Below are 16,389 nucleotides of genomic sequence, written 5' to 3' on the forward strand. Positions count from 1 at the left end.
GTAAATTACAAAGACCCCATTGTATTATGTCCATGAGACTAAGACCCCCTTCCGCTAGACTTCCGTTAAAATCTGTCATCACAATTTTGTTAATCCCCATATTACCCTTGTAACATTGTTCATCTTCCTCGACCTCACGAGGAGGTAGTTGTTGTAGTGGTGGCGAACTTCGGAACCTCCCTCTCTCTCCCTCGATGAGGAAGCGTGAGTCCGAGCAATCGCGGAAGTGAACGGCATGGCGGAGTGCTTGTATAGAGGAGAGAACATGAATTACACAAATTGATGTAAGGACTGTTAGCCCCAAAAAATATCCATTGAGTATTAACGAGTTCATGCCAAGACTTAGTTCTCTAAGTAACAGTCAACACATTTAGAAGTTGGAGAGTGGAGGCCGGCAAAATCTATTCATTGCGTTTCTGCAAGAAGCAATGAATCATACACGGCACACAATGCTATAACAGTTCAAACACCAGATCAAACAGCTCCTCACAGAAGAGAGATCACATGCTAGAACAGTTCGAACTCTAGATGCCCTCCTATAGACTTGATCACTGGAACTCCGAGATCACAAAACTTTGGTAACTCTGGTGGGATGGCACACCATATTAATGCCCAGTTCAGGCCCTCAAAGAATGGATGTTGCTTAATCTCTGGATTCTTTACCAACAGCCCTCTGATCAAATCTTTTGCCTAAAAATAGACCATTAGGCTTTCAGGAAACTTGAGGCTCTGTATCACCACATTTGCTAAGGTCTCCTCATTTCCCTGGCCCTTGAAAGGTGTTTTACCAAATAAGAGCTCATAAAGAAAGATCCCAAATGTCCACTAATCCATAGCACTTCCATGACCCTCTCCTTTGATGATCACAGGAGCTAAGTAATCATGGGTGAGTGGTCCCAACAAAGGAGTTGGACCGGGTAGTGGTTGGCTCTGCCACAAGCAACCTTGGTGAAAAGCATGAAACCTGCGCCTAGGATGACTAGAGACAAAAAGGATCTATACAAGGGGATTCTACACAATCTCCACAATTGCTCGGACTCACTTCCTCATCAGGGGAGAGAGAGAGAGAGGGGGGGGGGGAAGGTTCCGAAGACTGTCGCCGCTGCAAGAGTTACCACTGTTGCTATTCGTGAGGTCGGGGAAGATGAACTATGTTACAAGGGTAGTATGGGGATTAAAAAATATTGCAACAACGGATTTTAATGGAACTCTAATAGAAGGGGGTCTTTGTCTCACAGACATAGTACAAGGAGGGTCTTTGTCACAAAACAAAGTAAAGGGGGTCTTTGTCACAGACCCCATAGTACAAGGGATCTTTGTAATTTACCCTTTTTTTCTCTATTGGAGCAAAAACCTCATTCAAACACAGCTCTCCATCTTCTCTTTCTCTTTGTAGAATCGATGGGGATAGCTTCTCCAAACAAGAGAGAAAAGAGGGAAGACTCGTAAGCCTTTTCCCTAAGGTCTTGTTTGTTTGTTTATTGGTATATATGTATGGGAAATTTGATTAATAGGTATCTTTTTCCCATTAACCAACTTCTCCATGTTTTCCATGATAAAATCACCTTTACTTTCTTAGTTAAAATTTATCCATCTCTCAGGTGAGTAAGTAACTTTCCCACATGGGAGAAACATTTATAAAATATAATGGGACCATTTTGCCCATTTTAATACTAATTTCTTGTGGGTAAAAATGAATCCTAGAAATAGAAAAAAAAACATGGGTAACTTAATTTACCCATGAAACATTTACCTATGTAAGTGCATTTACCCAGGTAACTTGTAAAGTCGTAAACGAATAGGGCCTAAGAAGAAGCAAAAGTAGTTTTTTTATGACTGTAAATGGATCGGAATCAACAAAATCCAAATCTAGCCCGATTATGGAAAACTTGCATCCAAATTCTATTTACTATCTAATTGAATTTGGATACCTTGGATTTGAATTCAAAACTTTAAAGGGCTTGAATTGGATTAGGATTTAATTGGACTATATTTTAATGTTTTAAAATACAAAAAAATTAAAATGCTAATTATTTTTAAATTTTATATATAATAATAAATTAATTAAATAAAACATATTGAATTTATTTTGTATATAATTTCATATTGTAAGGCCCGAAGCCCAACTCGTGAACAGGTCTAATCTAAACCCTAAAATTTGGGGGATTGGCTAGGTGGCTTAACTAGAAAAAGGGGGGGAGAAAAGGAGGAGAAGATAGCTAGACTCCCAAAGGGATTGCCAACATATCTTTCGGCTCTAGGATTGGGTTAGAATTAGATTCAATTCTTACACTAAACTTGAACAGATTTGAAACAAAAAGTTTGATGTGAAAATTGTTTGTTATGAGAATTTGGTTCTCAGTTTGAGCTAATGACTTGAATAATTTATCTTTTTATTTTCTGTCATTATTTAGAATAATTTTATGGCAGAATCTTGAATTTATGGGTTAGAGTGTTGGGGGAGATCAAATTCTTTAATCCTAGAACCAGTCATTAACTTAATGAGAAAAGACATAAATGCCCTTTAGGTGTCATCGAATTTTCTTTATCAATCATCCAAATGCCCAAATCTGGCGATGGAGACAATATTCTCTTGAACACAAAGCACCATTTTACCAACTTGAAGAGGAAGTTGGGAAGAGTTTATGCTATTCCGACGAACAAAATACAAATCTATATACCAATTAACCATGAGGCTGCGGTTGGAAGCAATGCAAATAAGTGTGAATGCAAATATGTAGAGTGTAAAACGGACCATATAAATCGCAAAATTGGGTTAGTTTTGCACTGGCAAATTTATCTACTTACCAAATAGGCTTTTAGCCGTAATGGATGCAAACACTAATTCCAATAAAGCATATGCCTTTTTTTTTTATCAAAAGCCCACTTAAATGCAAATTTTCTTTTTTATTGGTGTGCTTTTACATCTCATTATCAAGGTAAATATGCATTGGAAAATGTTTTCTTTCATTTGTCAATACATAAATGAAATTAATATTGTCAAATACAAGCAAAAGTGAACCAAAGTGCAAATTTACCCTGAACCAGGACTTACACTCCATTTGCATCGTTTTCAAACACAGACTAACCAAATCGTGATATTAACAATCCACATGAAGATTATCGAGGGGAGAAAAGAAAAGCTGTCAAGAATAAATCAAGAACTTGATTTCGCACCTCACCTAATCTCTCATTTTGTTTCCTATCAAAGCAAATCCAAAAGTCTCAAACCGCCTCAACTTTCTCTTTCTTCCGACTTGTATTTTCTAGGTACAGTCTGCTATCATGGTAGAATTTAAAATCTGTACGTCGTTAAAGAGTACGAAGAATTTAATTACCATAAAAAAGTATAGTCCCTAATCAATTGTTATTCTTGATTTGGAATTTGAACTTCGTTCTACTTAAAAGTTTTCAATCCTGTTTTCTTTCATCGAGAAATTCTCAGTACCACAATACAACTTTCATGGTGAAACACATTTACTAAAAAATCAACAACAAACTGAAAGAAAGAAAAACTAATTAAATTATTAACAAACTAAACGGACAAAGCTAGAAAAGAAAGAAAAATGAATAAAGCCAAGTCTAATAAGATCAAGGAGATATGGTACTTCACCTGTGTAATCTCAACAGAAGTAACCCAAATGAAAACGATGGCACCAATTAAGCATAAACCAGCTCTGTACCTCTAACTTGGAGAATTGGCACCAATTTCTCAGTGTTTTGCACCTTTATTTCATCCTCTTGAGGAAGAAGAAAAACAATGTTTTATTTTGAAAGTAATTTTGACATTTTTAAAAGTTTTAAGTTGTACATATAACTGATGGTCAATTAATAGCAGATTCTGGATTGGTACATTTTGAAAATTCAGGAACTGAATTAATTGTTGCGTTTTAAAGTTCATGAACCAAAGTGACACTAGACCCAAAGTATTACTAATTAGAAATTTTTCCATCTTTTATTTCTGAAATTTAAAAAGGTAAAATCCATATAAATAAAAAACATTACATCCTAGTTGAGATTAAAGGAGACCCAAAATCCTTGCCATTACGATTTATTTCTTGAGGCTCATAGGTCAGTTGAACTTAGATTGGCTAAAGCTGGTTATAAACCTTATTCCATTCAGAGCCTCCACTTCCATTTGGGATTTTTCACTCACTTTTCCTACCCATTCTTTATCGGCCGCCAATTGGATCTCTATTATAATTTGAAAAATGTATAACTGCAATTCATGACGGGTAAAGAATGGATAGAAAAAGTGAGCAGGAAATCTAGGCTCTCTTGATGGTCGGGTTTTCAATCCCTATTGACCCAAAAATGGGCAGGTGTTCTTTTTCAAATATTTCCATCTTATATAGGTAAGGCATAATACTTTCCCTGACGTCATTTGCATAGTAAGGCCTATACTCTCGTCAAAGTACAAATTCTATATTTTGTGCATGGGGATTTAAAATTTTTAATCCACCTTACAAAGTACTTCCGAGCATCATGATAATCGGGAACAATCAAATAAGTAACAATATCAGTAGTTAACCACTATTATCAATGTGGCTATAGGAATCAGAGGGAGATGGAATAGAGTCATAATCTAAATTTTAGTAAAATGAAAATTTAAAAAAAAATTAGGATTTTGCAAGAAAAAATATATTTTTTGGTGATTCATTGCCCAATGGGATAAAGATTCTTTGAATTTTGGGACCAAAGTACGGTGTGGGAATATATTAATTACCCTATACATGCCCAGTTGAATTAGTATCTTTTTCACCAATGTTTCAAGGCAAATTTAATAATTTGGGCATTTAAAAAAAAATATACCGAACAAACACACTATTAATTTATTGAAAGAGAAAAACTCTAGATATTTAAAAGTCTTATATATAAATTGAAATTGTGAGATCAAACAAGTGATCGAATAACTAAGCAATTAATTAATGAAGCAATTTGATAAGAAATCGACTATAAAGAGAATTAAATGAGAAAATTAATCTTGATGGGATTAGCCAAATAAAAGAAGGATGAGACAATTTGTTTACAAAGGAAACAAACGATTATGCTTACTTAGCTAATTATATAAAAAATCTTTCAAAGAAAATGAAATCTGAGAAGCAACAAGGATGTGCAACTAATCTATCTATTGAATGAAATATCAATGCAAACATGGGTATCGTAGGTATGCAAAAATGAAATGGATGAATGAGTGGACTTATTATACTAGGATGGATTAAGACAACGTAGACGAAAGAGAACAATTCATGCAACTCTAAATGCCTAGAATGAGGGGAATGCTCAAATACAAGTTAAGAGAGTTAATATAGCAATGTTCATCTTCGGACGACTAAAAGGTCAATGTTACTTGATTACTTAAAATAAAATTAAGAAAGGAGAGGTGGGAATTAATTATCAATGAAAACTAATAATAATAAGAAAAAGAAAGAAAATACCTAAGGGTCAAAAAACACTATTTCTTATATTATGCATAGATGATCCTATAATCAATTGAAAATACCTAAGGGTCGTGTACATACTTATTAATGCAATTAGAAATATAATATAGAAGGATGTTGTAAAAATAATTAAGAAGGAATAGTGGAATTAATCGGTAATCACTTTTCAAATCGAAATTGTAGAGATGTGATGTTGCAGAAACTCGGAACTTGGAATTGCAGGTAGAAGGAGGGCTGAGTCGTGCCACTTGGTCACTCTCCTTACAACCGCATTTGCCCCTTACGATGCAGTCAGGTGATCGCAAATCAATCGTCAAGATAAAATAGCCCACTGGTCATTGGTAGGCATGCACTTGCTAACCAGACCTCTGCGAACCACAGAAGAATGATGCTATAGAGAAGAAGATTGTCGAAAAATGTTGTGTGAAAGCAAAAGCGATTCGGTGTATCGCGTGTGCGTATACGTATATGCACACACACACGTACATAGTGCGAAGGGATGGGTATTTATAGAGTTTTTGGGAGGACTCAAGAAGGGAATGGAGGACTAAGATTTAAGATTGGGGAGATCAATGGATGAAATTTAAAATGATTTTTGAGGGAGATTGAATGTGAGAAAGGGCTGGCATTACAACTTTATGAGAGATCTTTTCAATCAATCAATAAAATAATTGGAATGTTTCACAAAATTGCCTAAATTGAACATTTCAAGATTGGGTAGTTGGCTTGATTGATTGAAGACTCCTTACCCTGTTAAATTATTTTTAAAAAATAGTTTTAAAGGATTTTGGTGATCTTGGGGTCGTTGGAATTTTGGGCTCTACGTACTTATGGTGTCCGACTTATGATTTGATGTCAGGTGAGGTTTAGGATCAAAATGATCCCAATTGGATAATCAGAATCAGTTTTGGCTTTGTGTCTTAAGATGAAGGGGTAAATGGTGACGGATTTGGGCGATCTTGGTGTTGTTAGATTTAGAATTTTGGGATCTCTATGATTATGGTGTTTGAGTTGTAATTTGATGTGAATTCAGGTTCATGATCAAAATGACTCCAATCAGATTATCAAAAATTGGTTCTAGCTTTGGGTCTTAAGATGAAGGGGTTAATGTAGTCGGACTTGGGTGATCTTGGTATCTTTGGATTTGGAATTTTGGAATCTACATACCTATGGTGTTCGATTTCTAACTTAATATAAGATGAGGTTCAGGACGAAATTGATTCTGATTAGACGATCGGAATCGATTCCGACTTCGGGTCTTAATATAAAGGGGCAAATTCGAATTTTGGGCTCTATGTACCTATGGTCGTAAATTTGTGACTTGATGTGAAACGAGGTTTCAACATCGAAATGACCACAATCAGACGATCGACATCGGTTCCAGCTTTGGGTCTTAAGATATAGGGGTAAACGATTGATATCGTTGGATTTGGAATTTTGGATTCTACGTACCTATAGTGTTCGATTTCTAACTTGATGTGAGATAAAGTTTAGTATCAAAATGATTTCGATCGGATGATCATAATCAATTCTAACTTCAGGCTTTAAGATGAATGGGTAAATGGTGTTGTATTTGGGTAATCTTGATGTTGTTGGATTTGGAATTTTGAGATCTCCATGAATATGGTGTTTGATTTGTAATTTGATGTGAATTCAGGTTCAGGATCAAAATGATTCCAATCAGATTATCAGAAATTGGTTCTAGCTTTGGGTCTTAAGATGAAGGGGTAAATGTAGTTAGACTTGGGTGATCTTGGTGTCGTCAGATTTGGAATTTTGGACTTTACATATCTACGGTGTTCGATTTCTAGCTTAATATAAGATGTGGTTCGGGATCAAAATGATCCCGATTAGACGATCAGAATTAGTTCCAGCTTTGGGTCTTAACATAAAGGGGTAAATTAGAATTTTGGGCTCTATGTAGTTATAGTCTTAAATTTGTGACTTGATGTGAAACGAGGTTTTAGGATCAAAATGACCACAATCAGACAATTGGAATCGGTTCCAGCTTTGGGTCTTAAGATATAAGGGTAAATGATGTTGAATTTGGGTGATCTTGATATCATTGGATTTGGAATTTTGGGCTCTACGTACCTATAGTGTTCGATTTCTAACTTGGTGTGAGATAAAGTTTAGCATCAAAATGATTCCGATCGTACGATTGGTGAAATTTGGCTAGCCACTAAACATGGTTCTACCAATATCTAATTTGATTTCTAACACTTCCAATAGCTACACCACTATTGCCAGTTGTGGAATTAATATTGCAGCTTTCTCTAGGTTTGGTCAAGATCGAGTTATAGTGATCTAAACATGTGACACGATGGCGATTGGTGAAAGGAAATATTTGCAAAGGTGGTGTAGCTGCACAAGACTTGCTTCAGACATTCACAACAAGCATGTTCATCTAACTTTAGGTTCATATAACAAAAACATATAAATATAGGAGGAAAGCATGGAGTGTAATCCGAGTAAAACACGTGCGAGTGGGAATGTGGGATTTTGATGAAATATGAAGAGGGTCGAAGAGACCAATATGCTTCAACAGTTCATAAGTGCCTTTCTTTCGTTCAAAATTGCAAATTGTAACAAAAAAGTAGAGGTCTTAAAAATTGAGAGAGGCGGTTTCTTCTGTCCCTCCTGCATTCTTGAACAAAATGTGTAGAAAGTAGAAACTTTTCTACAACACGTGCCTAATTCCATATTATCCTTTTTAGGGAAAAAAACATAAATCTCCCTTCTTGATAAATTAAAACTCCCCTTCTCAACGAGGATTAAGATATCAACTAGGGGTGTCCATGGTTCGGTTAATCGAACCATGGCACTTTTTTGTAAACCGAACCGGTGGTACCGGTTTTTCCAATTCTCTAAACCAAAATCAAACTGGTATCACTAGTTAACTAGTTCATCGGTTTTGGTTTTTGACCGGTTCGGTTCTTCGATTTTCTGGTTTTTTATATTTATAATATATATTATACAAATATATGTATAATATTATATAATAAATAATAAATGATATCTAATATATTATAAATATTTGAAAAATATATAATATATTATAAATAGATCATTATAAATATAATATAAGTATATATTTATATATATAATGAATATATATATATATATATATATATATATATATAATACATAGAAAATATGTGACATATATTAAAAATATATATAAAATATACATAAAAAATATATGCCCATTTTCAACCCAAATTACATGATAACTTAATTTGTCATGTGATCACTTAATTAATCATATTAGTAATGGGCCTTAGGCCCCACCTATAGTATAGGTTAGGGCGAATTCATTGTTCAAGGGCAATGAGCCAATGAACCCCTGATCCTGATAAACTTGGGTTCAATTTAAACCCAACATTTATACATAAATGGTCATTGGATTTAGTTATCCTATGAAGACTCAAGGATAATAGACTTACTTAAAATGAAGTCTATCAGGTAATTAGCTTTGTAATGGCCTCTTGCATGTGACTTCTCAGTCCATAGTCATCAAAACACTGCCGACAAGGAAGAACCTCTTCCCTAACTACAAAATGCAGTGTCACACTCTCTATTAAGTTGGATCCCAGGATTAAAATTTCTGCAAACCTTTTCCATAAAATAGTAATATAACATATACATATATTTTACAAATCAAATTTCAAATACAATTGAGATCTATTGCCGGCAATTTAGGTTTCCATCAGAGAGATTGTAAACCCTGATATTCACTTTGTCTAACAAAGGGGCCAATCTTATCACTATGATTACTCACTCAAGTAATTTCCTAAACCGCCCCAACATGTCATATATTTGACCCTTGATAGATTTCACTGTCTGGCACATCAAAGATAGTTTACTCGAAAACCTAGTGCAATATCATAAACAAATCTTGAGTTAAGTGCAACTTTCAGCTTTGCACTTTTGCCCATCTCCAAGGTTTATGGCATAACTGGAAATTGGTTCGGGTTCAGTGCTTCTTCTCAACACCCATTGGCCGTGCTTGGGGTCTAACCCTAGCAGCTAAGATAATTTGCCCCACTAATTTGGCAGCACACTAATGTCAGCCATGTTAGGATCATAAACTCCCTAAATCTATCTAATGACTGAGAACATTCTAAACACACCAATTTAAGCATAAAATAATAATGTATTAATTCATTTACTGATAAATGTTTGTATACATCAATCTAATTAAAGATAAGAACATACACTACCTAACAATAATGGTAGAAGAAAACTCTCGTTGAATCCCAAAGAGTCACGATCATACTTATTCAAGATGATTCTTCCATGGTAACTAGAAACCCACTAAATCTAGGTTCCAACCATTTGAATAGTTTCTTTCATTTTTCCCCTATCCTTTTTTAATGAATATGAAACTTGTACATGAATAATAAATAAATAAGTTGTAATATTAGTTCATGAACTAAAAGGGGGTTGATGAGTTGCGGATGGATGAAAAGAAGAATCAACGTGTTGTATCTTCTTCAAGAAATAACAAAGAGCTCTGAATGCCTCTTTCAAAATGCCCATGAGAATTCAACCTCTCTTTGGAACAAAACGAGGAGCAGTACTCCCCGTAGCTGCTAAGCTGAGGTGGCCAACGTTGTTATTATTAAAACTAAAACAATCCCATCGTCGTTGAGCTAGTATGGTCTGATTGCATTTTTCCATAATAAGCAGGTGAATGAATGTGTTTCTCAAGATGCCCTTGAGAATTCGACCTCTCTTTGGAACGAAACATGGATTAATAGTTGTCGTTGCTACAACGCCGGGACCGGTGCTATTGTTATTCAAGTTCAACCACCCTCGTTGTGGCCAAGCTATTATGGACTGAAAAATACCCAGCTTTGATCCCGCTAAAAGGGTTTTGTGTTGATCGATCACCTTTCTCTGAATGTGTAATAGAGTTTGAATTAAAAAATACTTGAAAAGAAGAGAGAACTAGTATGAGGGGAATTGACTTCAGTGTCTTGGATCACTGAAGCTAATGGTATTTATAGGCTCCATTGGAGAGTTTGAATTAAATATGGAAACATATAAGATAGCAACTAACAACAGAAGATTAGATAGAGTACATGAGAGATCATGTTGATCTAGTCTTATCCTTATCTATCTCAGAGTCCTTATCAGAGTCCAGATTAGATCTAGATTGGTTAAGCCTACCATAGTTCATATTAGATCTGGTTCAATTAGGTTTATCTCCAATATGCCCCCTCAAGCTGAACGACCGGATGTGAAGCTTGGACCATAGAAGATTGAACTGAGGTGTGGCTAGAGGTTTGGTGAAAACATTAGCTACCTGGTCTTTAGAACAAATGTAACAGATGGATAGTTTGTTAGCTACACAGAGATCCCATAGGAAGTGAAGTCTACTTCCACATGCTTAGTTCATGCATGAAAGACGGGATGTGCAGCAAGATAGGTAGCACCGAGATTGTCACACCACACTGTAGGCTTTAAAATAGGAAAGCTCAAATCAATCAAGAGAGATTGAATCCATAGAACTTCAGTGACAGTATTGGCAAGAGATTAGAATTTAGATTTTGTACTGGAACAAGCCACAATATGTTGCTTTTTTAGCTCCAACTGATGATGTGATGACCCAAATAAACAACAAATCCTCCTGTAAACCAGCGATCATCCAGACAGCTGGCCTAATCAACATTCGTGAAGGCATTTAGCAGAAGAGAGGTAGAGAAGGAACCAAAATGAAGACTACGATCAAGCATGCACTTGAGATAACACAGGATGAGTTTCTCAATAGACCAATGCTCGTCAGTTGGTGTTTGAAGAAACTGACAAACCTTGTTGACGGAGAAGGAGATATCCGGTCTGGTTAAGGTAATATACTGAAGTGCACCAACAATGCTCCTGTATTTAGTAGGGTTGGAAAGAGGTGTCCCTGATGTTTTGCTTAGCCGAGCAAATGCTGCCATCGGAGAACTGTATGGTTTGGTTCCATCAAGTTTGGTATGATGCAACAGGTCTAGAATATACCATTTCTGAGAGAGGTGGAGGCCGTTAGAGGTCCATTGTGCCTTAATTCCAAGAAAATAGTGTAATGGTCTGAGGTCCTTGACAGGAAACACTACCGAAAGCTATTGAAGTAGGGAAGAAATAGCAGATGGAGAGTTGCTAGTAATGATGATATCATCAGCATACACCAAGATGTACATAGTAATGGACTTACTCTTGTAGATAAACAATAAGGGATTAGCAACAAAATTCTGAAAGCCCATAGTAAGTAGAGTGGAAGTTAGGCGAGAATACTAGGCACGAGGAGCTTGCTTGAGTCTGTATAGGGCCTTCTTCAGCTTGCACACATAATCTAGGTAATCTGGATGTTTGAACCCCTTGGGTTGATGAACATAAATAACTTCGGCAATGAGGCCATGAAGAAATGCATTGTTGATGTCTAATTGCTGAATAGACCATCGGTGAGTAGTGGCAAGAGCCATAATGGTGCAAACTGTGGCTGGTTTTACTATTGGACTAAAAGTGTCAATAAAGTCAACGCCTGGTACCTGATGGAAACCTTGAGCAACTAGTCTGGCCTTGTATCGCTCTAGAGAGCCGTCTGACTTCTATTTAATTTTATAGACCTGCTTAGTATCTACAACATTCATGGACGGATGATAAGGCACGAGATCCCATGTGTGATTCTTCAAGAGGGCATCGAACTCCAGTTGCATGGCCGATCTCCAATGCGAAGATTTGGCTGCTCGGTATAGGAACGAGGCTCCATTTTAGAAGAGATCTAAGCAAGGCGGCTGGTATAAGGTATCTTGTGGTTAGATGGGACTGAACAGGGAGAGTGCCATCCATGGAATGTGTAGTCATAGAATGCTGTCAGGTGGGTGGTGGAATAGACGGTGTGGTAGCCAACAACTCCTTCATCATACAAAAGAAAGGTTGTCTGCGGACAGGAGCTTCAACTGGAGAAGTATGTGCATTTGAACTGAAAGGAGAGCTTTCTGGTAGAGGGGCTGTAGAAAGCAGTTGAATTCCAGAAGGAGATCCCTGAAGCTGAGGGGAAACATGTAGATAGAAACTAGGGGGAGCACCAGAAGTGGACGGCGGAGATGGAGATGGAGGGACAGCAGGAAAGAGATCATCATCGAACACTACATGGCATGCAATAAACTCTTTACTTGTCGATGGGTGGAAGCATTTGTACCCTTTATGTGAATGACTATAACCCAGAAAAATGCATTGCAACGAATGGTACTGAAACTTGTGAGCATTATATGGCCACAGGAGAGGATAACAGGTGCATCCAAAACACCGTAACATAGAGTAGTCAGGGTTCTTCTGAAACAATGTTTGAAAAGGAAATGAACTTTGCAAGGTGGGAGACGGAAGCTGGTTAATCAAGTATACGGTTATCTCGGTTGCATTGGCCCAGAAGGAGAAGGGGAGCTTGGAGGTATCCAGTAGAGCAAGGGTGGATTCAATAATGTCGCGATGTTCTCTCAACTGTATTGTTTTGCTCATGTGTGTACAGACAAGACAACCGATGGGGGATACCCTATGAATCAAGATAGGAAGAGAGCTTGCGATACTCCCCTCCCCAATCAGATTGGAAAGCACGAAATTTGGAGTTGAAAAATAGTTCAACATGTTGCTTAAATTTTAAAAATACCTCAAAAAGATCAGATTTTCGTGCTAAGGGATATATCTAAGAAAATTTGGAATAATCATCAAGAAATAACACATAATAAGAATACCCTTTATTAGACTTAACTGGGGAAGGATCCCACACATCAGAAAAAAATAGTTCCAATGGACTCTGAGACCTAGATGAAGACAAAGGCAAAGACAAACGATGACTCTTATACCCATTTGACAAGATTCACAAACAAATAAACTAGAATTTTGACTAGAATATGGTAAACCATACTGAGGGATGACTTGTTGGATAGTACGAAGTGCTACATGACCAAGATGCTGATGCCAACCTTGAATGTTTGTTCGTTCACCAACAAGAGCAAAAGGTCCAGTTATCGAGCTGTGTGAAATGGTTGCTATTGATGGGAAGCAGTACAATCCTCCTCTACTGACTCCTCGAAGCAGGATTTTCCCTGTATAGTCCTTCACAAAGCAACAATCACGGTAAAACTCAAAGAATATATCGTTGTCCTTTGTAAACTTACTAACAGATAATGAATTATTGCAGATTGTAGGAACATGATAGATATCAGTCAATGTGAAAGCGTGCTGATTAAAGAGAAGAGACGAGGAACTAGTATGTTTTATTTGCAAACCTTGGCCGTTACCCACTCTGACTTGATCCGAACCCAGATACTCCTGACCGGTTTTGGATGTTATCGGCGTTGAATGTCATGTGATGTGTCATGCCTGAATCCGGATACCATGTTGGATAAAACAACGTATTACCATTGTTGTATGAAGGCACAATATGGCTGTTGTAGGCGGCAGGTTCGTAAATTTGGTCATTATTATTTGCAAAAATATATTTCGCCTTCCTGCATGTGAGTGCACCATGTCCTGGTTTGTTACATATCTGACAAATAATCAGAAATGCCTTACCACATCCACCATTGGAGAATTGGTGCTGATTGTAATTTTGTTGTGGATTAAAATTCTAAAAAATTTGTTGTTGACCTCTCCCTCGACCTTTACCACGACCATAGGTATTCTGAGATTGTTTTTGCTGATTTTGGAAACCTGAAATGTTTTTTGGTTCCACTCCAACTACATTAACAGCCGGTGAAATACTCGAATTAGATAAGATGTGTCATTGCTCTTCAAGCCAACTCTCATGGTTCAGAAGAGAGCTAATAATATCATGCACACCAAGGGTATGTGCATTTGGTTTGTTGTTTATAGCAGTCACAACAGACTTATATTCATTCCCTAATCAACTAGAATATAAAGAACCAAATCAGATTTACGAACAGGTTCAGTAACAATAGACAAACTGTCTGCTATAGATTTTGCTTTTTGAATGTAAGCAGAAATAAATAGAAACCTTTTCTTTAAACTGTGCAATTGCTTCCTAAGTTGCAGGATGCAAGATCTAGCATGGGATGAATAAGAAGCAGCAAGAGAGCACCGTACTTTTGTTGAAGTTGAAAATTCCACAACTTGGGCCATGACACCATCAGTAAGAGAAGAAATTAACCAGCTCAGAAAAAGTTGATCAGTATCATACCATTTAACATATTCAGGGTTCAATATACTCCCTTTGCCTGTTGGATTAGGTATCATCTCTGGTGAAGGTTGCTTTTTCCCTTCAACAAGATCCATCAAACTATGATGTTGGAGTATGGGAAGAAACTGCGCACGCTACAGCAGGTACTTGTCACTGCCTAGCTTGATGGGGAGATAGTGTGTCACATTTTGAAGAGAGGGAATCGAAGATGTCGATCTTGAAACATTTGAACCAACATCCACATTGGTTCGGCTGCCATTGCTTCCTTGAGAGAACTCCATCAGCTCTAATACCAAGTTTGAATTAAGAAAATATTTGAAAAGAAGAGAGAACTCGTATGAGGGGAATTGACTTCAGTGTCTTGGATCACTAAAGCTAATGGTATTTATAGGCTCCATTGGAGAGTTTGAATTCCATATGGAAACATACAAGATAACAACTAACAACAGAAAATTAGATAGAGTACATGAGAGATCAAGTTAGTCTTATCCCTTATCTATTTCAGAGTCCTTATCAGAGTCTAGATTAGATCTAGATTGGTTAAACCTACCAGAGTCCATATTAGATCTGAATCGATTAATAGAAATTGAGAATGCTTCTTTCAGGCAATGGCGCTACTGAAGAAAATTAAATGAATGAAAAATGATGGAGATGGACAAACCAAAGAACAGACTCGATCGAAGTTGCCTCCATCTCTATAGGGTGAAAGAGCTCGAGTGAAAACCGAGTAAAGAAACGAGTTACAGGATTTTCTGATGATGAGCCATGCATAAAGGGGGAGACTCAATAACCATTCTGATGCGTTGGATCTATCCCTTGCCCCTTGCTTTTTTGAGAGGCCACTTTATTTTTCAAGATGCCATTTCTGATCACTCCAATAGTCAAAACTCAAAAAACTTGCTTAGGTGGCATTTTCTCTGGTTCTCTGCTCTAAATAAAAGAAAAAAGATGGGTGGGTTTTGATGCATGGAAGCTTTACTTTTTAAGTTTTAACTCTTTAAGAGCGTGTGGAACACCAGCCACGCACAACACATGTGTAGTGTGTACTTTACGAGTTCATATCTGCGTCACAATGATGCAATTTTCATGGAATGCACCATTAGATTTTGCCAATTAAGGATAATTTTTTGAATAGGGATACCTATAATACGGATAAGAAGTGTGAAATAAAATCTCTACAAAAGTTTTCTGTCATTAATCCAATCTTGTACTCACAAGGTCCTCTTTATATCTAATCTCTCTGCACTATTTCTGAAGTGGCTTTATGGATATTGATGAAGGAAGATTTGGCCCGACCTCTTGACCACCCAACACGTGGCAGAAGCAATAGCTCGGCACGGCAGTACGCTCAAGGCGTGAGCTCCGAGAGGAGGAACCAGCGGTCCGAGCTCTCCAAAAGGAGCCCGAACTCTCCCTTTGACCCCGAGCCTTACGAGGAGCGCAAAGGGCAACAACCCGAACTGGCCCACCCCAAGGCAGTTCGGGCCACACCTCTACCCGAACTCAAGACTTCACCTCGCACACCACTCCAGCACTTCAGCGTCAGGCCACTGAACTGAACAACCGTACCTGACACCAAAGGGGTCTGTATCCTGAGGCGGCGCACCTGACTGACTTAGGATCTGACACTTGACAGCCGCACTTCAACGGCCACCTTCCACTGCCACCTCTAGTCATAGAGACGACTCCGACAAAGAGAGCAGTGGCGGTTGCCTGCCCCAGTAGAGGTGATAACACCCGAACTGGCAGAAGTGTAGAGTT

The sequence above is a fragment of the Nelumbo lutea genome, chromosome 4, assembly GCF_056320005.1.
Source record: "Nelumbo lutea isolate HS-2025 chromosome 4, American lotus-T2T, whole genome shotgun sequence".
NCBI lineage: Eukaryota > Viridiplantae > Streptophyta > Magnoliopsida > Proteales > Nelumbonaceae > Nelumbo > Nelumbo lutea.